Source organism: Lithobates pipiens, unplaced genomic scaffold, assembly GCF_037356315.1.
Source record: "Lithobates pipiens isolate NorthernLeopardFrog02 unplaced genomic scaffold, aLitPip1_a1.2 Scaffold_169, whole genome shotgun sequence".
In the NCBI taxonomy this organism is placed as follows: domain Eukaryota; kingdom Metazoa; phylum Chordata; class Amphibia; order Anura; family Ranidae; genus Lithobates; species Lithobates pipiens.
The window spans coordinates 929,182-954,966 of NW_027507754.1; the positions used below are offsets into that span (position 1 = coordinate 929,182).

Genomic DNA, 25,785 nt, shown 5'->3' on the forward strand with positions numbered 1-25,785 from the left:
GGCATGAAAAGGTATGTGCTCTTGGCAGCCCCCAGGCCGACTATAGGCATAGCATACATTTACTTAAAAGGAGAAAACCTACTAGAATTAGAAAAATTCTTCAGGAGTCTCCCTTACCTTATCCAGCTGCAGGGTCTGAATAACAGACCCAATCTTCACCTCTCACAGTGGGTTCCATTAGGAAAAAACCTTCTGGGGCCTCCTTGAATAGGGAGATTCGCAGTTCTGGGCCCGTAAAGCACCCTGCCAGGAATATGACTGAAAAAAACAAATACTGGATCCCAGGGTCCAGCTCTCTAAAAAGAGAAGCGTTACAGGTAAAACCTTGTTTCTTCGGACACGAGGCCCGGCTACCATCCAATTCAGTCTGGAAAAGACACTTTGAATGGAACCGGTTGCATAGCTGGCCCCAGTAAGGATATTCCAGCAGAGCTCAGCACACCACATCTTTACTTGTGACCAACACCTAAGACACTGGCGAAAAAACTGAGGTACCTCCAGTAGGGGGAGGGGTTATATGGGGGATTGAACTTCCTGTCTAGGGTGTGCCAGTGTCCAATCACCTAGTGATACCCTATAACCCACCAGTAATTACTGAGTCTCTGTGTCCCGTGATGTATGAGTAAGAAAATACTCTTTGTTTGAAATGCACCAATATGAAGAAAACTTAAACCGCATCATAAACCTTAACCATATTCAGTCCTTTATGCCCAGAAGACATGACTAGGGTAGCTAAGAGCTAACCACCCCAACTGACCAAGTACTCACTAATTTTTACCCCCCCAGAAGCGCCATCCCCTTACTTATATAAAAAAACACACAACACATAGGGTGGGGTTAAATGTCCGAAATGTACCTTTTATTTACCTTTTAAACCTTTATTTCAAATAACTAACATAATAATAATAAATGACTAAATCCAGATACAGTGATTTGAGATGCTTGACGGTAGCATATACTCCTAACGTTTTTGTGTCTGAGGCACCAGCTGGCTGAGTTGCATCCTCAGCTGCCACCCACTGACTCAGGGCCTAACCCAGCTGACCTCAGCTACCCAGGGTTCTTAACACTACCCGGTCACTATGCAAGGACCCCAAACCACCAACACAGAAATGAAAACATCTATAACTACCGTAACAACATTAAGGACGGGAGGGATGTTTGTCCAATGATTTCAGCTCAAGCCCCACCTACCCAGCAACTAATACTTCCTGAGCTCCACCCAACCCCCTTCTCCTTGACCAATGGGTACGAGCCTGTGTTTAAATAAAAATAACTTGTGTTAACCCCCCGTTGACTGGATACCCTTACCACCCTGTCATGTATCTCCTCTGCTGAATACGTGCCCACTCAGCTCCAGTCCTGTCTTGACTAGGGTAGCTAAGAGCTAACCACCCCAACTAACCAAGTTATCCCCCCTCCCCCCAATGCCATCCCCTTATAAACCACACAACACATAGGGTGGGGTTAAGTGGTCGAAATTGACCTTTCATTTAACAAAACCTTTATTTCAAATAACTAACATAATAATAAATTACTTAATCCAGTTACAGTGATTTGAGATCCTTGACCATACCATATACCCCTAACGTTTTTGTGTCGGAGGCACAAGCTATCTGGGTTGCAACCCACTGACTCGGGGCATAACCCTGCTGACCTCAGCCACCCAGGGTTCTTAACACTACCTGGTCACTATGCAGATGCTTCCCCACCGTTTACCCAATTACCAGATTTAGACCACCGTCAAGGACCTCAAACCGCCACAGCAACACAGGTGTAAACCCTTACACTTGCACGCCCCGCCAAACATGGAAAGCCCACTGTAAGCCATCCTCCAACCCCAGAAACCATAGGTCAGTGCCCACAGCATTGAGGTGAACTCCATCACCCCTCAGGAATTGCCAAGTATCGGACTCCAGCTCTTAATGTCTAAAGACCAGGTCCCCATTCCTAACAACAAACTTCCCCACCTCCTTATTTTCCTTGATTTGAGCCTTATTAAGCTTCTCCACCGATCTGGCCGCCTGCCATGCCATTCAGGCCACCACGTCTGACCAGAGTATAACAGTGCCAGGGAAGGAACTCCGAAGCCTGAGAAAATCAAATCTGATATCTCTGATAAGCTCCCTAGAGAAGTGGTCCACAACCTTTTTTGGCACTGGGGACCAGCGTTGTTGAAGAAAATTGTGCCAAGGCCGGGGGGTGTATGTGGCTTTTTGCGGGCAATTTATGGGGGCAATGGCTGGCGTTGGCGCTTCAATCATCCCGGCACCATCATTGATATGATGTCAGGATGATTGAAGCGCATTATTTCTATAATTACATTGTAATATATAATGAAATAGTTCAACTCACCATAATGCAGAATGTGCCAGAGTGTCACTTGCCACGTCGCCTGTCACCAGATGTGGATTGTCACTTTCCACGTCGCCTGCCTTCAGATGCAGCTTGTCACTTGCCACGTCGCTTGTCACCAGATGCATATTGTCCCTTGCCATGTCGCCTGCCACCAGATTTTTTTTGGCCCTTGCCACGTCACCTGCCACCAGATGTGTATTTTTACTTGCCATGTCACCTGCCATCAGATGCAGCTTGTCATTTGCCACATCACCTGCCACCACATGAAGGTTGTCACTGCAGTGGTGGCAGCACAGGTGTGCGCATTAGTTCAGAGGCAAGCCTGGAGTAGTGGGTAGTAAGGGAGAACAACGGCAATGAGGGGGGGGGGGGGTGCAGGTAGTGAGAGAAGATCTCATCTCTCTGCTCCTCTGCCTCACCTCCAGCAGTGTATTGGTATTTTGCCGCATTGTGTCGGCAGAAGAGCAATGATGCAGGCGGGCAGTGAGAAATTATCTCATCTCTCTGCTCCCCCGCCTGACCTCCAGCATTATAGCAGTCCCGCTGTGAGCATGGAAGAGCGGCGATGCAGGCAGTAAGAGATGATCTCATCTCTCTGCTCGCTTACCTCAGTATAGTGGCCCCGCTGTGAGTACGGAACAGCGGTGATGCGAGCGAGCGGTAAGAGATGATGTCATCTCTCTGCTCACTCCGCCGCCGCTCGTCAGACAGTGCAGCCTTTGCGGCCCAGTTGCATACAGGCCATGGCCCGGCAGTGGGCCGCGGCCCTGCGGTTGATGAACCCTGCCCTAGAGGACCGAATGCCCAAATAATTTCCCCCTGCATGTATGATAAGGATGTCTGGGGCCCTGTCCAACCTGGCAAAACGCTTAACCTCAGGGACTACCCGACTCCACAGCATGCCCCGGACACAACCCATCGAACTCTGTCCAACTCCCGGGGAAGGCCTAACTGCCTAGCCTTGCCCTTTTTGCTCCCCAAAAAACGTATGAATGCCCGAGGATCCAGACGAGGACCTGAAAGTAAACAAAAAACACAGTACTCCCCAATGAACATGAAGACCAAATGACAAACAACATAAAACAAAAAGGACAGAAAAGAAAGCAGGAAAAAGGAAAATCATGCAAGCCACCGAGGGCCTACAAAAAGTGAGGTCTGGACGTACAAGTGGAATTTATTGGACTCCCACCTGCCTATCTGCTTGACCGCATTGTCATCCAAACCCCACGAGACACCTTGGTGTCCACACCAATGTGGAAGGAATGAGACGCATACTGCATCGGCTCAAAACCCGACACCAACAGACATTTGCAGAAGACCTCCACAAATTGAAATCTGGATAAACAGGAACCATCAGCATGCACCAACAGGGGGTTGCCTATATGCGGTCATACCAAAGAGAACTGTTTCAAAGAAAAAAAAACGGATAAAGACCTGTAGTATTGCCCCACAACAATTACAATTGTACTCCCCTGCCGCCTTGATCTGTTTTGGAACAACAGATCCTAATCCGTACCGATGAATCAGTAAATATCACATCCTCCCACAGCAATCACCCAGCTACCTGTTTTGAAGGGTTGACCAATTCGCCAATCCGGAGAGCTCCGAAAAAGGCCAGCTAAAAGGTCGCCTGAAACAAAGTTCGTTCACAAGCTGAGGAACAAACTGAATGCAGCCGTTCCAAGACGGTCCACAATATGGAAACAAACACTAGGCGCCGAGATCCACAGGAACGGCGACCTCTGCGATACCCCTTCATTGCCTGCCTGACCACAAAAGCTTTTGTAAAATCCCCAACAACCTCTAACTTGAATCAGAAAGCTAGGCCCTCCAATTTACCATCCACTACCGAAGCTAAAGCACCCCAAACAAAATTACGCACCACAAAATATAGAACCAAGAAGGTCACATCCACCCCAGGCTCCACCCCGCCTACCTCCAACAGCAAAGAACTCCATTCCTACCAAGCTTTGGAATATGCTTCCCACATCGCGACACTCATGGAGTCTCAAATCAATCCAGTGGTGACTCCAATGCGATCTTCCAAAGACAAGGTGTCCCATGTTGCTCCACTGCCAATGCAAACACACGAAACTCTGCCCACTGAAAACAACACAAAGCACCTGCTAACTTGTTGCAAATCCCAGGAATGTGCACAGCATAGATGAAAGCATTCAATTGCAGATATAGCAAAACTAAATGGCACAAGAGGTGCACCACTGGCAGAAATGTTATTGATAGCCGTTACTACTCCCATATTGTCACAGTGAAATCACACTTTCTTATCGCGAAAGGCACCAACCTAAAATTTCAACCGCCAGCACAACTGGAAACAGTTCCAACTATACCAGGTTCTTTAACAAACCAGCCGAACTCCATTCCTCGGGCCACCTTTCCGCACTCCATCATTCTTGAAAGCATGCTACATACCTGACTGATCCAGCCGCATCCGTAAAAAAAAAAAAAAAATCTGCATTGCTAACAGGACCCATCATCCACAGTGATCGACCATTGTAGGACTCCAAAAAGGAGTCTCAAATCCTAAAGTCGGCCGTAGTTCCTCGGTCAAACGAATGTACTGCCGTGGGACACTAACACCCGCCGTAGCCAAGGTGTGATCCCTGCCTTAAAGAATATATTCTCATAATAGCTAACACATGAAAACAGTTAAGCTGTCCCCCTGCAAATGGGAGCAAATTGCTAACATCTATTGCAAGGTACTAAAGGACCAGCTAAAACATGTTCAGTACCTGAACGCAGACCGGCAGTAATGATTGTGGTTTGTCTTTCATCCCCAATGCCTTTGAGCTACTGCCAAAAATTAAAATTCCACTGCCAAAGAAGACTGCTGCAAGAGAAAACCTCTGATCTCTTAAAGCAGGAGCAGATATTCAGCTTCCCGAAGAGTTAGGCCGCGTACACACGGGCGGACTGTTCGCCCAACCTTGTCCGCTGAACAGTGTTTGGGCGGACAGTCCGCTCGTGTGTGGGCTTTCAGTGGACAGTTTCAGCGGACAGTTGGACGGACAAGGTCTTTCGGAAATTCCGAAAAACTGTCCGCTGAAACTGTGTTTGAGCGAACAGTCCGCCCGTGTGTGGGCCTGTCCGCTGTACTTTCGAAATGAGCGGACTGTTCCCGCTCGGAAAGTCCGCCCATTTCGAGCGCGTGTACAGGTAGGCGGGGCCCGCGAAGGAGACGTCGCGGGCTTCGCCGCCTGGAATGGGCTTAAAGGGGAACCCCAACGCCGAAAAAAATCGGCGTGGGGGTTCCCCCCAAGTCCACACCAGACCCTTGTCCGAGCACGCTACCCGGCCGGCCAGGAAAGGGGGCGAGCGAGCGCGCCCCCCCTCCTGAGCCGTACCAGGCCGCGTGCCCTCAACATGGGGGGTGCCTTGGGGAAGGGGGGGCCGCGCGGCCCCCCCCACCCCAAAGCACCTTGTCCCCATGTTGATGAGGACAAGGGCCTCTTCCCGACAACCCTGGCCGTTGGTTGTCGGGGTCTGCGGGCGGGGGGCTTATCGGAATCCGGGAGCTCCCTTTAAGAAGGGGGCCCCCCGGATACCGGCCCCCCACCCTATGTGAATGAGTATGGGGTACAATGTACCCCTACCCATTCACCTGTGAAATAAAGTACAAATAAAAACACAACACAGGGGAAAAAAATATTTTATTGCACAGCCGGGGGTCTTCCGTCTTCGGGGGTCTTCTCGCCGGACTCCTCCGCTATGTGTGTGTAGCTCTTTTGCCAGCGGAGGAGTCCGGCTTTCTTCCTCCCCGCCGCCGGCCTCTTCTCCCGACTTCGGGGTCTTGTCCCCCTCTTCGGTTCTTCTGCCGGGCCACCGCGCCTGGTCCGGTGGCTCGGTCTTCTGTCGCCGTCTTCCGTTCTTCTGTCGCCGCCTTCGGTTCTTCTGCCGGGCCACCGCGCCTTCTTGTAGCTCTTTTACAGGCGGTGGCCCGGTCTTCTGTCGCCGCTGTCGCCGCTGTCGCCTTCCGTTCTTCTTCTTGTTCTTCTTGTTCTTCTCCAGGAGATGTTGACACGTCGCTCCCTCCGGCCGGAATGCCAGAGCCGCCCTGCGCTGTGACTTATATAGTGACAATGGGGCGGTGTCACATGGTATATGTCACATGGGTTGGTCACATGGTGACCCCGCCCCCTTACGATGTCATAGTCCCCATGTGACATCAACCCATGTGACCAACCCATGTGACATATACCATGTGACACCGCCCCATTGTCACTATATAAGTCACAGCGCAGGGCGGCTCTGGCATTCCGGCCGGAGGGAGCGACGTGTCAACATCTCCTGGGGAAGAACAAGAAGAACAAGAAGAAGAACGGAAGGCGACAGCGGCGACAGAAGACCGGGCCACCGCCTGTAAAAGAGCTACAAGAAGGCGCGGTGGCCCGGCAGAAGAACCGAAGGCGGCGACAGAAGAACGGAAGACGGCGACAGAAGACCGGGCCACCGGACCAGGCGCGGTGGCCCGGCAGAAGAACCGAAGAGGGGGACAAGACCCCCGAAGTCGGGAGAAGAGGCCGGCGGCGGGGAGGAAGAAAGCCGGACTCCTCCGCTGGCAAAAGAGCTACACACACATAGCGGAGGAGTCCGGCGAGAAGACCCCCGAAGACGGAAGACCCCCGGCTGTGCAATAAAATATTTTTTTCCCCTGTGTTGTGTTTTTATTTGTACTTTATTTCACAGGTGAATGGGTAGGGGTACATTGTACCCCATACTCATTCACATAGGGTGGGGGGCCGGTATCCGGGGGGCCCCCTTCTTAAAGGGAGCTCCCGGATTCCGATAAGCCCCCCGCCCGCAGACCCCGACAACCAACGGCCAGGGTTGTCGGGAAGAGGCCCTTGTCCTCATCAACATGGGGACAAGGTGCTTTGGGGTGGGGGGGGCCGCGCGGCCCCCCCTTCCCCAAGGCACCCCCCATGTTGAGGGCACGCGGCCTGGTACGGCTCGGCAGGGGGGGCGCGCTCGCTCGCCCCCTTTCCTGGCCGGCCGGGTAGCGTGCTCGGACAAGGGTCTGGTGTGGACTTGGGGGTAACCCCCACGCCGATTTTTTTCGGCGTTGGGGTTCCCCTTTAAGCCCATTCCAGGCGGCGGAGCCCGCGACGTCTCCTTCGCGGGCCCCGCCTACCTGTACACGCGCTTGAAATGGGCGGATTTGCCTCCTCCTTACGTGGGCGAGTCCGTTCATTTCAAAAGTTGAGCGAACTGTTTGCCCAACCTTGTTCGTCAAACAGTCCGCTCGTGTGTGGGCAAGTCCGCTCATGCAAATTTTGAGCGGACTGTTTGATGAAACTGTTTGCCGAACAAGGTTGGGCGAACAGTCCGCGCGTGTGTACGCGGCCTTAGAAGTAAGTCTTTCAATGGGACTGAGTGGGGAAATTGCGGCATAATTGATTTTGCTGCAAAGTTACTGATTTCACACAATCTGAAACTCTGTATCTTTTATTGTGCTACTTGGACAAAATGTCCTTTGAAATAAAATAAAAATATATGCTTTTTTTCTTTATTATACAGGTGTGTGGGTTTTGACTGGTGAATTTCAGGTAGTTTACTCAAGATACAGTTCTTTGTATTTATGTTTTTTTCCCTTTTTTGCATACATTTAGAAGTGAAAGAAAAGTCCAATTCTCAGAATTCTCAAAGTCATTCTAAATGCAGAAGTTTTTTTTAAATCTTAATACAGTCTATGCACTAGTGTGAAAAACCTTCTGGGTGCAAATTCTACCCCAGCCGCCCCTTATACATACCTGAGCCCCATCTTCATCCAGCGATGTGCACGAGAGCAGAGGCTCTCCAGGCTTTCTCTCCTCACTGGACATGGAGGCAGCAACGGAAGCCTTTAGCTACTGCTGCTGTCAAGCAATCACAGCCAGAGAGGGGGAAGGGCTGAGCCGCCTTCTGTGTGTCAATGGACACACAGAGACAGCTCTGGAGTGAGCACTCACAAGTTCTTCCATAGCTTGCTATGGGGGCCCTCAGCAGAGGGAAGGAGCCAGGAGCACCAGCGGGGGACCCCAGAAGAAGAGGATTTTGTCTACATACACACAGTTGGAAATTCAGACAGAAAAAGTCTGATCGGATTATGTTGTCGCAAAATCCGATCATGTGTGGGCTCTATCAGACTTTTTCTGTCGGAATTTACTAGGCTATAAGAAGATTGCCAAGACCCTAAAACTTAACTGCAGCATGGTGGCCACGACCATACAGCGGTTTAGCAGGACAGGTTCCACTCAGAACAGGCCTCGCCATGGTCTACCAAAGAAGTTGAGTGCCTGTGCTCAGCGTCATATCCAGAGGTTGTCTTATGGAAATAGACATATCAGTGCTGCCAGCATTGTTGCAGAGGTTGAAGGGGTGGGGGGGTCAGCCTGTCAGTGTTCAGACCATACGCCGCACACTGCATCAAATTGGTTTGCCTGGCTGTTGTCCCAGAAGGAAGCCTCTTCTAAAGATGATGCACAAGAAAGCCTGCAAACAGTTTGCTGAAGACAAGCAGGCTAACGACATGGATTACTGGAACCATGTCCTGTGGTCTGATGAGACCAAGATAAACTTATTTGGTTCAGATGGTGTCAAGTGTTTGTGGCGGCAACCAGGTGAGAAGTACAAAGACGAGTGTGTCTTGCCTCCAGTCAAGCACGGTGGTGGGAGTGTCATGGTCTGGGGCTGCATGAGTGCGGCACTGGGGAGCTACAGCTCATTGAGGGAACCATGAATGCCAACATGTACTGTGACATACTGAAGCAGAGCATGATCCCCTCCCTTCAGAGGCTGGGCCACAGGGCAGTATTCCAAAATGATAATGACCCCAAATACACCTCCAAGATGACCACTGCCTTGCTAAAGAAGCTGCGGGTAAAGGTGATGGACTGGCCAAGCATGTCTCCAGACCTAAACCCTATTGAGCATCTGTGGGTCATCCTCAAACGGAAGGTGGAGGAGTGGAAGGTCTCTAACATCCACCAGCTCTGTGATGTCGTCATGGAGGAGTGGAAGAGGACTCCAGTGGCAACCTGTGAAGCTCTGGTGAACTCCATGCCCAAGAGGGTTAAGGCAGTGCTGGAAAATAATGGTGGCCACACAAAATATTGACACTTTGGGCCCAATTTGGACATTTTTACTTAGGGGTGTACTCACTTTTGTTGCCAGCGGTTTAGACATTAACCACTTACAGACCGGACCATTTTGCTGTTCAAAGACCAGACCCCTTTTTGCGATTCGGCACTGTGTCGTTTTAACTGACAATTGCGCGGTCGTGCGACGTGGCTCCCAAACAAAATTGACGTCCTTTTTTTCCCACAAATACAGTGGTGTGAAAAAGTGTTTGCCCCCTTCCTCATTTCCTGTTCCTTTGCATGTTTGTCACACTTAAGTGTTTCGGAACATCAAACCAATTTAAACAATAGTCAAGGACAACACAAGTAAACACAAAATGCAATTTGTAAATGGAGGTGTTTATTATTAAAGGTGAAAAAAAATCCAAACCATCATGGCCCTGTGTGAAAAAGTGATTGCCCCCTAAACCTAATAACTGGTTGGGCCACCCTTAGCAGCAACAACTGCAACCAAGCGTTTGCGATAACGTGCAATGAGGCTTTTACAGCGTCCTGGAGGAATTTTGGCCCACTCATCTTTGCAGAATTGTCCTAATTCAGTTACATTAGAGGGTTTTCGAGCATGAACGGCCTTTTTAAGGTCATACCACAACATCTCAATAGGATTCAGGTCAGGACTTTGGCTAGGCCACTCCAAAGTCTTCATTTTGTTTTTCTTCAGCCATTCGGTGGTGGACTTGCTGGTGTGTTTAGGATCATTGTCCTGCTGCAGAACCCAAGTTCGTTTCAGCTTGAGTACACGAACAGATGGTCGGACATTCTCCTTCAGGATCTCTTGGTAGACAGCAGAATTCATAGTTCCTTTTATCACGGCAAGTCTTCTAGGTCCTGAAGCAGCAAAACAGCCCCAGACCATCACACTACCACCACCATATTTTACTGTTGGTATAATGTTCTTTTTATGAAATGCAGTGTTCCTTCTACGCCAGATATACTTGGACACACACCTTCCAAAGAGTTCCACTTTTGTCTCATCGGTCCACAGAATGTTGTCCCAAAAGTCTTGGGGATCATCAAGATGTGTTGTGGAGAAATTGAGACGAGCTTTGATGTTCTTTTTGCTCAGCAGTGGTTTTCTCCTTGGAACTCTGCCATGCAGGCCATTTTTGCCCAGTCTTTTCCTGATGGTGGATGCATGAACGCTGACCTTAACTGAGGCAAGTGAGGCCTGCAGTTCCTTGGACGTTGTTGTGGGGTCTTTTGTGACCTCTTGGATGAGTCGTCGCTGCGCTCTTGGGGTAATTTTGGGCGGCCGGCCACTCCTGGGAAGGTTCACCACTGTTCCATGTCTTCGCCATTTGTGGATAATGGCTCTCACTGTGGTTCGCTGGATTCCCAAAGCTTTGGAAATGGCTTTATAACCCTTTCCAGACTGATAGATCTCAATTACTTTCTTTCTCAATTGTTCCTGAATTTCTTTGGGTCTCGGCATGATGTGTAGCTTTTAAGGATCTTCTGGTGGACCTTACTGTGTCAAGCAGCTCCTATTTAAGTGATGCCTTGATTGTGAACAGGTGTGGCAATAATCAGGCCTGGGTGTGGCTAGAGAAATTGAACTCAGGTGTGGACAACCACAGTTATAGTATGTTTTAACAAGGGGGGCAATCACTTTTTCACACAGGGCCATGATGGTTTGGATTTTTTTTCACCTTTAATAATAAACACCTTCATTTACAAATTGCATTTTGTGTTTACTTGTGTTGTCCTTGACTATTGTTTAAATTGGTTTGATGTTCCGAAACACTTAAGTGTGACAAACATGCAAAGGAACAGGAAATGAGGAAGGGGGCAAACACTTTTTCACACCACTGTAGAGCTTTCTTTTGGTGGTATTTGATCACCTCTGCGGTTTTTATTTTTTGCGCTATAAACAAAAATAGAGCGACAATTTGGAAAAAAACGCATTCTTTTTTACTTTTTGTTATAATAAATATCCCCCCAAAATATATAAAAAAACATTTTTTTCCCTCAGTTTAGGCCGATACGTATTCTTCTACATATTTTTGGTAAAAAAAAATCGCAATAAGCGATTATTGATTGGTTTGCGCAAAAGTTATAGCGTTTACAAAATAGGGATAGTTTTATGGCATTTTTATTAATAATTTTTTATTATTTATTTTTTTACTAGTAATGGCGGTGATCAGCGATTTTTATTGCGACTGCGACATTGTGGCGGACACATCGGACATTTTTGACACATTTTTGGGACCATTGTCATTTCTACAGTAATAACTGCTATATAAATGCAGTGATTCCTGTGTAAATGACACTGGCAGTGAAGGGGTTAACCAGTGGGTGGCAGTGTAGGGGTTAAGTGTTCCTAGGGGTGTGTTGCTAACTGTGGGGGGGTTGGGCTTTCATTTAGTGAACACTGATCTCTGCTCCAATCACATGGAGCAGAGATTAGAGTCACTAGTTGCTAGGCAGAATGGAGAAATGCTGTTTACACAGCATTTCCTCCATTCAGCCGCCCCGTGAGACGATCGCGGGTATGCCCGCGGCGATCGAGTCTGCGGGACCCGCGACCGGACTCACGGGAGTCCCGACCGGCACGAGAGAGCGCCGCCGGCGGCGCGCTCGCGATGGCAGGGCGGCATTGAAGATTGAACTTACCTGTACGCCAATATGCCTACCCGTGCCATTCTGCCGACGTACATCGGCGTGCGCTGGTCGGGAACCGGTTAATGGCTGTGTGTTGAGTTATTTTGAGAGGATAGCAAATGTACACTGTTATACAAGCTGTACACTCACTACTTTACATTGTAGCAAAGTGTCATTTCTTCAGTGTTATCACATGAAAAGATATAATAAAATATTTACAAAAATGTGAGGGGTGTACTCACTTTTGTGAGATACTTTATACTTCTGGCTGGGTTGGAGGTAGCTCAGCCTTTGGTGAAAATGTAGTAGTATACACTGCAATACATCAGAAGGAGCAAATTCCAGCCAATAACCAGTCAGATTCCATCTGTCAATTGTATTGTGTATATTTGAAAATTAAAAGGAAGATTCAATTTGAGTGTTACAGCTTCTTTCATTGCCTATAGAATACTTGTGTACATATCAGCCATTTTTAATGATGATGGGGTTAATACTGAATTAATTCAGCTAATCTCAGAGACATGGGGTGACTGGAATTACAGCTCACAAAGACATCCTTTACAGAAAGTGTAGAGACTGGCCACGAAGTAAAATATAAGATGGAATGTTTGTGTTGGTATAACAGCATCTAACTGTGAAATTGCTGATTACCAGGGCGGCCAATCCCGTATGTTAAAGTCAACTTTTCAGTAGCTGCATGAATAAATTCCCACCAAGAAACAATACACGACCATAACATATTTTTAAATAAATGTCTGACCTTCTATCCAAAAAAGAAAAAGAAAAAAAAGAAAACAGTCCATGAACTTCAGTCCAGTGACTTGGCCTCAGATGCCATCTGTCTGCGGCAGGCAGGAAGAAGCCTTTTCTCAGGCTCGGTTCACACAGGGGCGACTTGTCCAGGCGACTTCGCCGCCTGACAAGTCGCGCCCCGTTCTGTACTATGGAACCATTCTAATAGGAGCGACTCAAGTCGCTCCGACTTAGAAAAAAGGTTCCTGTACTACTTTTGCGGCGACTTCGGGCGACTTGCATTGACTTCTATACAGAAGTCGTTTTGCAAGTCGCCGCTGAGGTCGCGGCAGGTCGCGGCGCTGCAAGTCACGCCACCTACTGTGTGAACCGAGCCTAAGGTCTCCACTTCCCCATCAAGAAAGTGATCAGAATGAAACATTGTAGTAGTTCACAAGGTGAGAAGCTGCAGCGGGGGGCTGATCTGTGTCAGACATTTAGCTTGGGCTCCAGCTCAAGGTACACTTTTTGAAAGATAAAATTAGCAATTTATATACAACTTTCCTAGTGCCTCCATGGCAGCATACATATAGCGTGTTTTCCTCATTGGCGCGATGACGTCATTGCACATGTGCAGTAGCGCAGTAAGGCTAGCAACGGCCATCCTGGTATACCCTAATTAGAGTCATTGTATATATAATATACACAATATGGATCCAGCCCAAGGTATTGGATCAGTGTAAAAAAAAAAAAAAAAAAAAAAAAAAAAATTATATATATATATATATATATATATATATATATATATATATATATATATATATATATATATATATATATATATATATATATATATATATATAGTTGTGCTCATAAGTTTACATACCCTGGCAGAATTTATGATTTCTTGCCCATTTTTTCAGAGAATATGAATGATAACACAAAAACATTTCTTTCACTCATGGCTAGTGTTTGGCTGAAGCCATTTATTATCAATCAACTGTGTTTACTCTTTTTAATATATATATATATGGACTGTGGAAATTGAAGATTAATTCCTCGATTAATCGATTCATTTATTTTTTTTGATCGGTACTCACCTCTCCGCCGGCTTCCAGGTCTTCAGGAAGTTCAGTCGGAAATCCTGTGACGTCACAGACATTGACATCACTGGACTCCTCCCCCCTTCCAGAAGTGCCTCTGTCTGCTAACAAAGGCAAGGGGGAGGAGTCCGGTGAAGTCGAAGTTCTGATTAAATGTAACGTGTACAGGGGGAGGAGCTACGCATGACGTCACCCGCTGCTGCCCTATGAAACTAACACGATTGCCGGCTTTACATGCTGTGTTTTTATCATCTTTATGAGTAGTTTGTGTTTGAACACAAAAATTCAATCTTATACTTAAGCGGTGAGCACTTAGATCTTTTCTTTCTACCCAAGACCTGGTGTCCTTGCTGAGATCTAAGGAAATGTGAAAGAAGGTTATGGTCCGTGTTAACCCTTTTGATACCAGCTTACATGATCACCTGTTTGCACAGGGGTCCATGCCATAAGGTGAGAGTGATTAGTTAGACCGGAGGTGGAGGGATTGTCACGCTACTGTGGGAAAAAAAAGACTTACGTGAGTGCTACAGTTTGAATTTAAAACGTATTTGTGTGAACTGTGAAGTTAAGTCATGGATTGTGTAAACTAACTAGTGTCAGGTGATTGTATATAGTGTATACCACATTTACCACTGACTAATGCAGAGTTGCAATGCAAGGAGATCAGCTAAAAGTAGTTGGATCTGTATGTACATTATAATTAATTGAAATTAGTCGACTAATCAATTAAAAAAATAGATTAATCGAACATGAAAATTGTAATCAGTAACAGCCCTAATATATATATATATATATATATATATATTGCATTCAATTTCTAGATTGCTACATATGTAAATTTCTAAAAATCTGTATAAAGGAATAGTAGTGGTAGAAAAAGCACTTGTGAGTTTAAATAATCATATTTTTTTGTCTAATTTATTTTAAAGGGGGCATGGTAGGGGGTGTGTCCTATGCCTACATACTTTTGCTAATAGGTGTCCCTCATTCCCATCTCAAAAAGTTGGGAGGTATGAAGTTTGCACTACAGTCTATTTAGCTAGCCAATAAATGGTATAATTAAATCCAGGCTGTGTGTGACCAGCAGCAGTTGTCAGATTTGTACTCTGTAGTAAGGCCCCTTTCACACATGCGGACCGTATGTCCGTATTTCATCCATCCGTTTGTGGATGAAATATGGACATACATGCATTCCCTATGGGATAGCGGGTGTCAAAGGATGAACATCCGCAGACACCGAATATCGTCCTCCTCCGCAATTGTCCGATTCACAGTGTGCAGGGACCGCCCTGTTATCCGCTGGCTCAGCGGGGACAACTGAGCGATCCCCGCTGAGCAAGCAGATCATCACGGGGCGGATCATTACTGATCCGTCCCGTGTGAAAGGAACCTAATAGAGCCTCTGATCAACCCTGGATGCAGATAGTGTGCGTCCAGGGTCAGCATGTCTTCCTTTTTTGTTCTGGCCATGCACAAGCTGGCTGCAGCTCATTGGCCAGGTTGTAAGCGGCGATAGCACAGGGTGTTGCTGTGTTCACCTCGTCCAATCAGAGAACACCTTGTATTCATTGAAAAAAAAAAAATACATGGTGTTCAGTGAATGGTGCTGAGAAAGCGACCCCCTGTAGTCAAAGGAAACCGCCGATCTGTCGAGAGCCTGAGCCAGCCCCTCCCACCTCCCTCCACAGCCCAGCACTCCGGTGAGCTCTGGAGGGGCAGAGCAGAAAGCTGGTGACTGACAGTCTGCATGTCAGAGCGGAGAGGGAGAACTGAGCGATCAGCGGCGTTCGATCGCTCAGTTCTTAGTGCAGAGCCGGCAGGAGACAAATGCAGTATCGGATCGACCTCGTAAGTATAAATGTTTCTTTTTTTTTAAAGTCCATACTTCTCCTTTAAAGCGGAGTTTCGCCCAGAAGGGAAGCTCCCCTTGTCTGCCCCCCCCCCCCCCGCCACATTTGGCACCTTTGGGGGGGAGCGGGTACCTGTTTTTCACCAGCAGTGACAGCTTAGTGCCGGAGGGCTCAGTTTTAAAGGTAAGTGAGTCAAAATGGGGTAGCAGGTGGTGGTGCATACTGGCACATTATGGCATAACACTGCAGAGGCCCATTTAAAAAAGAAAAAGGTGATTTATGTTATTGAATCATAATAAAAGATGTATGATTTTGAAAAGATACAGAATCTGATGTCATATGTACCAGGAAGGAAATGTATCAAAACTGGAGCAGCTGTGCATGGCAGCCAATCAGCTTCTAGCTTTTATCTTCAAAGATTAACTGAACAATTAGAAGGGAGAAGGCTATTGGTTGCCATACACAGCTCCACTGGTTTTGATAAGTTACCCTCTAGGTACCATTTACTGAAAAACTTTCTTTGTGTGCCATCCCTAGGGACAAAACTTCCAAACATGCACTAATCAGGCACTAATGACAGTTCTAATCTATCCATCTAGAGGAGGGGTCTCCAATCTACGGCCCACAGGCCACAAGATTTTATCTGGACAGCAGGAACTTGTCCTGTATGTGAAAAGGGGGCTTTGTTGTGGAGAGCAAACTCTAATAAGCAAGGGGGATCTGATGAGAAAGGGAGACTGCTGGTTTGGTGGGGAAGATCTCTGATGTGGGGGGGGGGGGGGGGATTCTGACGTAAAAAGGGGACTTTTGATTTAATGAAGGGGGATCTCTGATGTGAAGGGGGGGGGAGTCTGATGTGAAGGGGGACTTCTGATTTCATGAAGTTGATCTCTGATGTGAAAGGGGAACTTCTAATTTGATGGGGGGGGGGGGGGGTTCTGATGTGAAAGGGGGACTTCTGAATTGATGGGGGGCTCTGATATGAAAGGGGGACTTCTGAATGTATGGGGGGCCTCTAATGTGAAAGGGGCACTTCTAATTTGATGGAGGGGCTCTGATGTGAAAGGGGAACTTCTGAATTGATGGGGGGGGGCTCTGATGTGAAAGGGGCCCTCTGAATTGACGGGGGGGGGGGCTCTGATGTGAAAGGGGGCCTTCTGAATTGATGTGGGGGCTCTAATGTGAAAGGGGGCCTTCTGAATTGATGGGGGGCTCTGATGTGAAAGGGGGACTTCTGAATTGATGGGGGCGCTCTAATGTGAAAGGGGAACTTCTAATTTGATTGGGGGGGGGGCTCTGATGTGAAAGGAGGACTTCTGATTTCTTTAAGAGGGATCTCTGATGTGAAAGGGGGACTTCTGGATAGATGGGGGGGGGGCTCTAATGTGCAAGGGGAACTTCTAATTTGATGGAGGAGGCCTCTGATGTGAAAGCTGGACTTCTGAATTGATGAGGGGAACTCTAATGTGAAAGGGGAACTTCTAATTTGATGGGGGGGGGGGGCTCTGATGTGAAAGATGGACTTCTGAGTTGATGGGGGGGGGGGGGCTCTAATGTGAATGGGGAACTTCTAATTTGATGGGGGGAGCTCTGATGTGAAAGGTGGACTTCTGAGTTGATAGGGAAGGGGCTCCAATGTGAAAGGGGGACTTCTAATTTGATGGGAGAGGGCCTCTGATGTAAAAGGGGGACTTCTGAATTGATGGGGGGGGGCTCTAATGTGAAAGGGGGACTTCTGAATTGATGGGGGGGGGCTCTAATGGGAAAGGGGGACTTCTGAATTGATGGGGGGGGGCTCTGATGTGAAAGGGGAACTACTGATTTAATGGGAAGATCTTTGATGTGATGGGAGGGGATTTCTTATTTAATGGGGGGGGGGGGGTCTCTGATGTGATGGTGGATCTGATGTGAAAGATGGGGCTTCTGATTTGATGGGGGGGGTCTCTGATGTGAAGGGGGAGGGGGATTCTGATGTGAAAGGGGGATTTGTCTTATGATGGGGGAAACCTCTCATGTGGAGGGGGGTAGGGGGTCTGCTGTGAAAGGTGGAACTTCTGATTTGATGGGGGATCTCTCATGTGAATGGGAAGACTTTGGATTTGATGATAGAATTTCTGATGTGAAGGGGGAGGTTCTAATGTTAAGAGGGGGACTTCTGATTGATGGGGGATGTCTAATGTGAAGGGGGGGGGGGTTCTGATGTGAAAGGGAGACTTCTCTTATAATGGGGGTACTCTCTGCTGTGAAAAGGGAACTTCTGATTTGATGGGGGATCTTTGATGTGGAAGGGGGCTCTGAAGTGACAGGGGACTTTTGATTTGATAGCGAATCTTTGATATAAGGGGGGGGGGCTACTGATTTGAAGGGGAGCCTTATGTGGGGGGGACAACTCTGAAATGACAGGGGACTTCCGATTTGATGGGGGATCTTTGATGTGAAAGGGGGGAGACTCTTTTTGATGGGGGGGGGGTTATAATGTGTGGGGGGGGGCTTTGAAGTGCCAGAGACCTTCTAATTTGATAGGGAGATCTTTGATGTAATTGGGGGGGGGGGGGGCTCTGATCTGAAAGGGGACTTCTGATTTGATGGTGGGGATCTCTGATGATGGCCAGGCTCTGCTGTAAAGGGGGTACCTCTCATGTGATGGGAGCCTCTGATGTAGACAGGAAGGATCTAATGTGAAAGGGGGGCTATGATAATAAGGGGGGGGGGGGCTTTTGATGTGATACAGCCACTCTTAATTGATATTTCTTGATGAGACTATGTCTCTAGAAACCAGCAAAACGACTTGTCCGTTTAGGCTCTGAGGAAAAGGGTGCGCCCTTGAAAGGCGTCAGCCATTTGGGATATTGTCTGATCCCCTCAACATCAGGTCCGGTTTGCTGTTGTCTAGAGACGTAGTCTCACCAATTGACAAGCCTCAGGTGTATGTTTGTTTGTGAGTATAAACTTTGTCTTTTATGCTTTTAATACAATTTCACCATCGGTAATGCACGAGGTCGGTGCGCTCTCCCTCTCTCTTTTTTGTTCCAGTTTCAAGATGGATGGAGCCAAATACAGGGCAATCTTAGAAGAAAACCTGTTGGAGTCTGCAAAAGACGTGAGACTGGGGCGGAGGTTCACCTTCCAGCAGGACAACAACCCTAAACATACAGCCAGAGCTACAATAGAATGGTTTAGAGCAGTGATGGCGAACCTTGGCACCCCAGATGTTTTGGAACTACATATCCCATGATGCTCATGCACTCTGCAGTATAGTGGAGCATCATGGGAAATGTAGTTCCAAAACATCTGGGGTGCCAAGGTTCGCCATCACTGGTTTAGAGCAAAGCATATTCATGTGTTAGAATGGCCCAGTCAAAGTCCAGACCTAAATCCAATTGAGAATCTGTGGCAAGACTTAAAAATTGCCGTTCACAGACGCTCTCCATCCAATCTGACAGAGTTTGAGATATTTTGCAAAGAAGAATGGGCAAAAATTTGCTTCTCTAGATGTGCAAAGCTGGTAGAGACATCCCCAAAAAGACTTGCAGCTGTAATTGCAGGGAAAGGCAGTTCTACAAAGTATTGACTCCGGGGGGCGCCATACAAATGCCCACCACACTTTTCACATATTTATTTGTAAAAAATTTGAAAACTATTTATTATTTTTCCTTCCACTTCACAATTATGTGCTACTTTGTGTTGGTCTCTATCACATAAAATACATTTACGTTTTTGGGTGTAACATAACAAAATGTGGCAGATTTCAAGGGGTGTGAATACTTTGAAATGACAGTTCGGAGATGTCTGGTGTAGAACATCTACTGATCGCTCTCAGCGGATACATGGATTGTATCTCTTTCTCTATTCTTGTAGAGATATTTTATAACGTTCTATCCTCGTCTCTCCAGTCCTGACACAAGCTCCTCCCCCTCTCATGGTTGTCACAGACCGGAGCATCCAGCCCGGCCAGTCCTGGCTTCCCTCCAATCACATTCCTGTCCTCATACCTGTGCGGGGTGATCTCCCTCCAGCCAGGTATTCGTCTGCCCCGCCCCCCGGGGGGAGGGCACAGCTGTCATCCAGGTGGATCGCACCGCACCAACTTTTATTAGTCACTCGCAGCCCTGGGGCAGTCCGCTCTCCTATTGGAGAAAAGTTTGATAGGCCCCGCCCCTCCCCGCCTGCTGATCAGCGCTGCGCTCTGCCTGTTGCAGGATTGGACTCGGTGCAAGGACTGATTAGGGATCGATCATAGAGGATCATCGCCGCTCGCTATTGGGTTTATTAGCCGCCTCTGGACGCCGAGAGCCGATGCCCTGGAGCTACAGTAAGTACCTTCTATTCATAGACACAGCCTCCTATCCATGGGGGCAGACACAGCCACCTTTCCATGAACACAGCATCCATGGGGGGCAGACACAGCCACCTACCCATGGGGGGGGGGGCAGACACAGCCTCCTATCCATGAACACAGCATCCATGGGGGGGCAGACACAGCCTCCTATCCATGAACACAGCATCCATGAGGGGGGGCAGACACAGCCACCTACCCTTGGGGGAGCAGACACAGCCACCCATCTATGAACACAGCATCCATGAGGGGGGCAGACACAGCCACCTACCCTTGGGGGGGCAGACACAGCCACCTACCCTTGGGGGGGGAAGACACATCCACCCATCCATGAACACATCATCCATGGGGGGGCAGACACAGCCACCTACCCTTGGGGGGGAAGACACAGTCACCCATCCATGAACACAGCATCCATGAGGGGGCAGACACAGCCACCTACCCTTGGGGGGGGGGGGGGGCAGACACAGCCACCCATCCATGAACACAGCATCCATGAGGGGGCAGACACAGCCACCTACCCTTGGGGGGGGGGCAGACACAGCCACCCATCCATGAACACAGCATCCATGAGGGGGCAGACACAGCCACCTACCCATGGGGGGCAGACACAGCCACCTATCCATGAACACAGCATCCATGGGGGGCAGACTCAGCCTCCTACCCACGGAAGAAGCCGCAGCCTCCTATCCATGAACACAGCCTCCTACCCATGGGGGGGCAGACTCAGCCTCCTACCCATGGGGGGGGGGGGGGCGGGCAGACTCAACCTCCTATCCTCTGTGCACAGGCAGGTGGCTGGAAGGATTTGTATTCTTATTAGTCCGTTTTGTATCTGATCCACTGACTGGGCTCTGCTCAGCTGATTCCCCTCTACTGATTGTATTCTGCTTTTATATACATCATAGTAGTGCATGTAGAAGTCAGGAGGCAGTCAGTCCAGAAGCCTGCAGATATAAAAAATGTACAGTGTGTAGGGGAGTGCACATATTTTTATATAGTGTATGTACATTTATTATCGCAATGGATAAAGGTTGGAGTCAAGTGTATATATCACCTTAGGCAGGAGGTGTACAGAGGATGTAGCAAGTTATCCATCTCCTAGGGCATTCTCAGCCCCCCCCCCCCCCGTCCTGAGGGGGGTTGGGAAAGAGGGGGAGCAGAGGGGGCATGGATGGGGGGGGGGGGGTAAAAAGGGGGAGAGGGAAGAGGGGCAGGAACAAAAGGGGAGCTAGGGCCAGCCATTGTCATTTCCGAGACATTCTAGTTAGGCACTATACAGTTGCAATGTTGTCGCCACAGGCATCCACCCAGGTCAACCAAATTTTGTCGGACAATTCCTGCTCTCCTACGTAATTTTGTAAAGTGGTAGCACTCTGTTAATTGTAGTTTTCCAGGAGGTTCTAGTCGGGATCTCCTCTCTCCTGGCATAGAATAGTATAAAGGTCATACAGTTTGGTGTACCTGTCACCCTCCACATCCCCCAGGTAACTAAGCAGGAAGAGAAGCGGGTCAAGTGATATATCAACTCCACAGATCCTCGCCAAGACCCCGATACCTCCCGCCAGTACGGACGGATCTTAGGGCAGGTCCAGACCATATGGAGGAAGGAACCCCGTTCCTGTTTGCATCTCGTGCACATTGGGCTTGGGGAGGGGTAGATGTTGGCAAGTCTTTGCAGGGTGTAGTATGCTCTGTGCAGGAACTTCAGTTGTATGAAGCGGTCTCTGGATGCAATCATAGATGGAATGTATGAGGAGACCAGGTCTCTTCGTTAAGGTCAGGAATGTCTACCTTCCATTTGGCAAACAGGGCCTTGGTGTTAGTGTCATGAGCTACTGTGAGGTAGAGGTAAAGGGAGGACAGGGGCTTTCCAATGACCCCTGAGATAAGACTTCTTTCTATCCAGTCTGATTCAAAGGGTGATCGTCTCTGGGAATTGTGAACTGAGGGCGTGTTTAAATTGCCAGTACCTAAACAGTAAGGATTGGGGTAGTCGGCAAGTCTGTTTTAGATCCTGAAACGTTGCTATCTTCCCGTTCGTCATAACGTGTTTTAAGGTTCACAATGCCATGTTTAGCTCAAGCTACTGGATCAGGGATCGAGTTTAGATTGGATAGGAGTGGGTTGCCCCAGAGTAGTGGGGTGTGGGGGGAGAATGTATTAGGTTTGGCTCCCGAGGCCCTGGAATTTTGCCAGACTCGTATAGTGGTCCTCATAAGTTCAGTTACTCGGGGGTGCGCTTTGTAGCCCCTAAAAAAAATAGGTTGGACAGGGCTGCGTAGGACCCAAGGACTGGGGATTCGAGGGTAACTGTGGGGTTCTCTTTTTGGGTTGGGAAAATCACCATCGAACTGTTACTAGAACAGCGGCCCAATAATACACAAGGAAATTCGGGAGAGCTAAACACCCGCCAAATAGAGGAAGATAAAGAGAGCTTTGGGCCACCCGGGGAGGGCGACCCGCCCAAATGGAGGTGGTTACTATACTGTCTAGTTTCCGGAAAAAGGAGCGGGGGATAGGGGTAGGTGTCTGCCTAAAGAAATATAGGAACTTGGGAAGGTATATCATTTTAATTAAGTTCCCTCTACCTACAGGTGTGAGGGGAAGATTACGGCAGGTGACCCAGTGTTTTGTCAGTTGCTTGAGTAGATTTCTGGGAAGGTACCCTCTCAAGGTGGGCCCCAGCTTCACCCCCCAAGTACGTAAAGGTCTCCACCCAGCATAATGGTGTGTGGGAGTCGGTTTGGGGCACAGACTGATGGAATGGGAACAGGACTGATTTATCCCAGTTGATGCGGATTCCCGAGTATTGGGAAAATGTTTCAAACTGTGCCAGGGCTGAGCTAAGTGAAGTGGAGGTATCTGCCAGGTACAGGAGGGAGTCATCTGCATATAATTTTTCTTCCAGGGTCCTTCCTAATATGGGCAGCCAAGGGTGCCAGGGCAAAAAGGGTTGGGGATAATGGGCATCCCTGGCGGGTCCCCCGATTCAGGACAAAGGGGGTCCGACAGGGTTCCGTTGGTGCGTATGTGGGCTCTGGGGTGTGCATACAGCATTCGCAGCCATGTCAGGAGTTGGGGGCCAAAGCCCACTCTGGAGAGGACCGTCCATAGTTAGCCCCACTCGACCGAGTTGAAAGCCTTCTCAGCTTCAAGTGAGGCCACCACTCTCGGGTCATCCGAATCTGCGTTCGCGATGTGGGTGTGTAATCGGCGGATGTTAATGTCAGTACCACGTCCTGGCATAAATCCGGTCTGGTCAGAGTGGACCAGGGCCGTGATAACTGTATTGAGACGATTCGCAAGAATTTTTGAAAATATTTTGGCGTCTACATTTAGGAGGGAAATGGGGTGGTATGAGGAACCTAGTGAGGGATCCTTACCCGGCTTGGGGATAACTGCTATGACTGCATTGCTCATCAAGCCTGGGAGGGCTCCAGACTGCGAAGCCTGGGTTGGGGGCTAGGTCCTCTATGTAGGTCTTGTAGAATTCCACCGGGAACCCACCTGGGCCCGGTGTTTTGTTTGCATCATTTTCAGGGCCGTTTGTATCTCCTCTATCTATCTTTATAGGGGCGTCAAGCTTGCTGGCGGTAGTAAGGACAGGTATGTCAATTTCGTCAAGATGGTTGTCTAGGTCCTTCTGGTCGTACACCACCCTGGAAGTGTAAAGATGCTGGTAGTAGTTGGCAAAGCATTGGTTGATGGCTTGGGGAGTGGAGAGGAAATCTCCATCCCGGCCCTGTATTTGTGCAATGGTCGTTATCCCGGATTGTGCCCTGGATAGCCACGCGAGAAGGCACCCTGTCTTGTCTCTTTGCTCAAAAATCAATTGGTATTGATGGAGGTTTTTTTTTTTTTTGCGTGAGGGACATGCGCAGAAGGAGAGCTTGTTGTGTCAGGGACTGAAGTTGGTGTGTGTGTGTGTGTGTGTGTGTGTGTGTGTGTGGTCTCGGGGCCCAACGTAGAGGGCCTCTCGTACAGATGCCTCTCTCTCCACACTCTCGATCTGCTCTACGGCCCCTCCTCACAGCAGCAATAATAGACTGATATTGTCCCCTTGAGGAGGCCTTAAAGGCATCCCATGTGGAGTTGTCCGGAGTTCTCGGCACAGAACTGTCTTAGCGTCTTGGAATTTGGAGTCTACGTGCTTGTCTGATACCCAAAATCTGAAGAGTCTCCAGAGTCTGTCGGAGGGGGTCGTGGTCGGCTCCAGGGACCTGCCCTAAGATCCATCTGTACTGGCGGGAGGTAGCGGGGTCTTGGCGAGGATCTGTGGAGTTGATATATCACTTGATCCCCCTTCTCTTCCTGCTTAGTTACCTGGGGGACGTGGAGGGTGACAGGTACACCAAACTGTGTATGACCTTTATACTAGTCTATGCCAGGAGAGAGATTCTTTTGAGATGGAGAGGAGATCAGCAGTGGGGCGTGATCTGCTATCCCTCCTGGGAAGGATGGCAATGTCCCGGACTCTGGGGGAGGACAGGGGCCTCCACATATGCCAGGTCAATTCTGGAGAAGGATTTGAGTCACCCGAGTGGCAGGTAAAGACTCTGGAATGAGGATGTCTCCACCTCCACACATCCGTGAGGCCGTAAGTATTAGCCCACGCAGCAAGCCCTTGATGGGTCGTGCCCGTCGCAGCACACCTGTCCCCTGTCAGAGTCCGGAACAAGATTAAAATCTCCCATGAGTACGATATTATCAGGCGGAAACAGCGCTAGCCTAGCTGTAAAGAGGTTTAGAAGTTTGATGGAAGTAGGGGGCGGTAGGTACAGGCCCACCAAAACCCAGGGGACACTGTGGATCAATGCATGGATCAGTACAAATCTGCCATTGGGGTCAAGCACTAAGTCTAATAGTTTAAATGGTAGCGTTTTTGAAAATGAGATGCTGACTCCTCTGGCAAAATTAGAATAGGTAGAGTGGTAATGATGTGCCACCCATGGTTTCTTAAGGCTCAGAGTTTTGCTTCCTACAAATGCAGCAATTTTAAATTTGGATAAAAAGTTTAGCACTGGGAAACTTTTTTTGTCTTTCAAAAAAAAGTGCATTTTATATACAACTATATAGATCAGACCAAAATGAGGGGGGACAGTGGGACTTTGCTCCAAATTGGGGACAGTGGGGAGCTATGGTCACATTGGTCACACGATTTGGAACCTGTACTGCTGGTTCCCAAAAAACAGACCAGTGACTGCTTGTCGGTTTTCTGGAAACTTGTTATTAGCAGAGAACCTCAGACATGTATGTGTGGCAGCTGAGGCCCATCCATCCTGCTGTCGCATTTATGCGTTATAACACGCGGGGAGAGATTGGAGTTCTTATTGCTTGTCTAGAATGTGTAAATATATTGGTGTGCGTAGTCTACAAGCCATTATCATTTTTAGGCATGCTTCCCTCCTCCCCTGGGTTTCATCCAGCCTTGATGTGACATATAGTGCAAGCCATGTTGTTCAGATGGCTTGGAAAATCAGGATAATCCGAGGATATGAGTCGTCGTATGGAGTTTTGAAATGCTATTGGGTAATCCCAAATTATTTATGATCTTGATTCTGTGTATCTGCCAGCACAGCAGGAACATATATGGTTATCGGGAGTGCCAACTCATCCCTTTTTAATTACTGACATCTGTGAATTACGAGGGGCCTGCGGCTGATAAA

At 48.4% G+C, this 25,785-nt stretch overlaps 1 protein-coding gene across 1 annotated transcript in view; it reads left to right on the top strand.

The window, feature by feature from the left end:
* The first annotated feature begins 19,918 nt into the window (after window positions 1–19,918).
* Window positions 19,919–25,785, top strand: part of SYTL2 (synaptotagmin like 2) — a 185,401-nt gene continuing 179,534 nt past the window's right edge. Inside the window, exon 1 of the mRNA XM_077484927.1 lies at window positions 19,919–20,092. The gene's annotated coding sequence lies outside the window, so the exon portion shown is untranslated. The remainder of the gene's footprint in view (window positions 20,093–25,785) is intronic.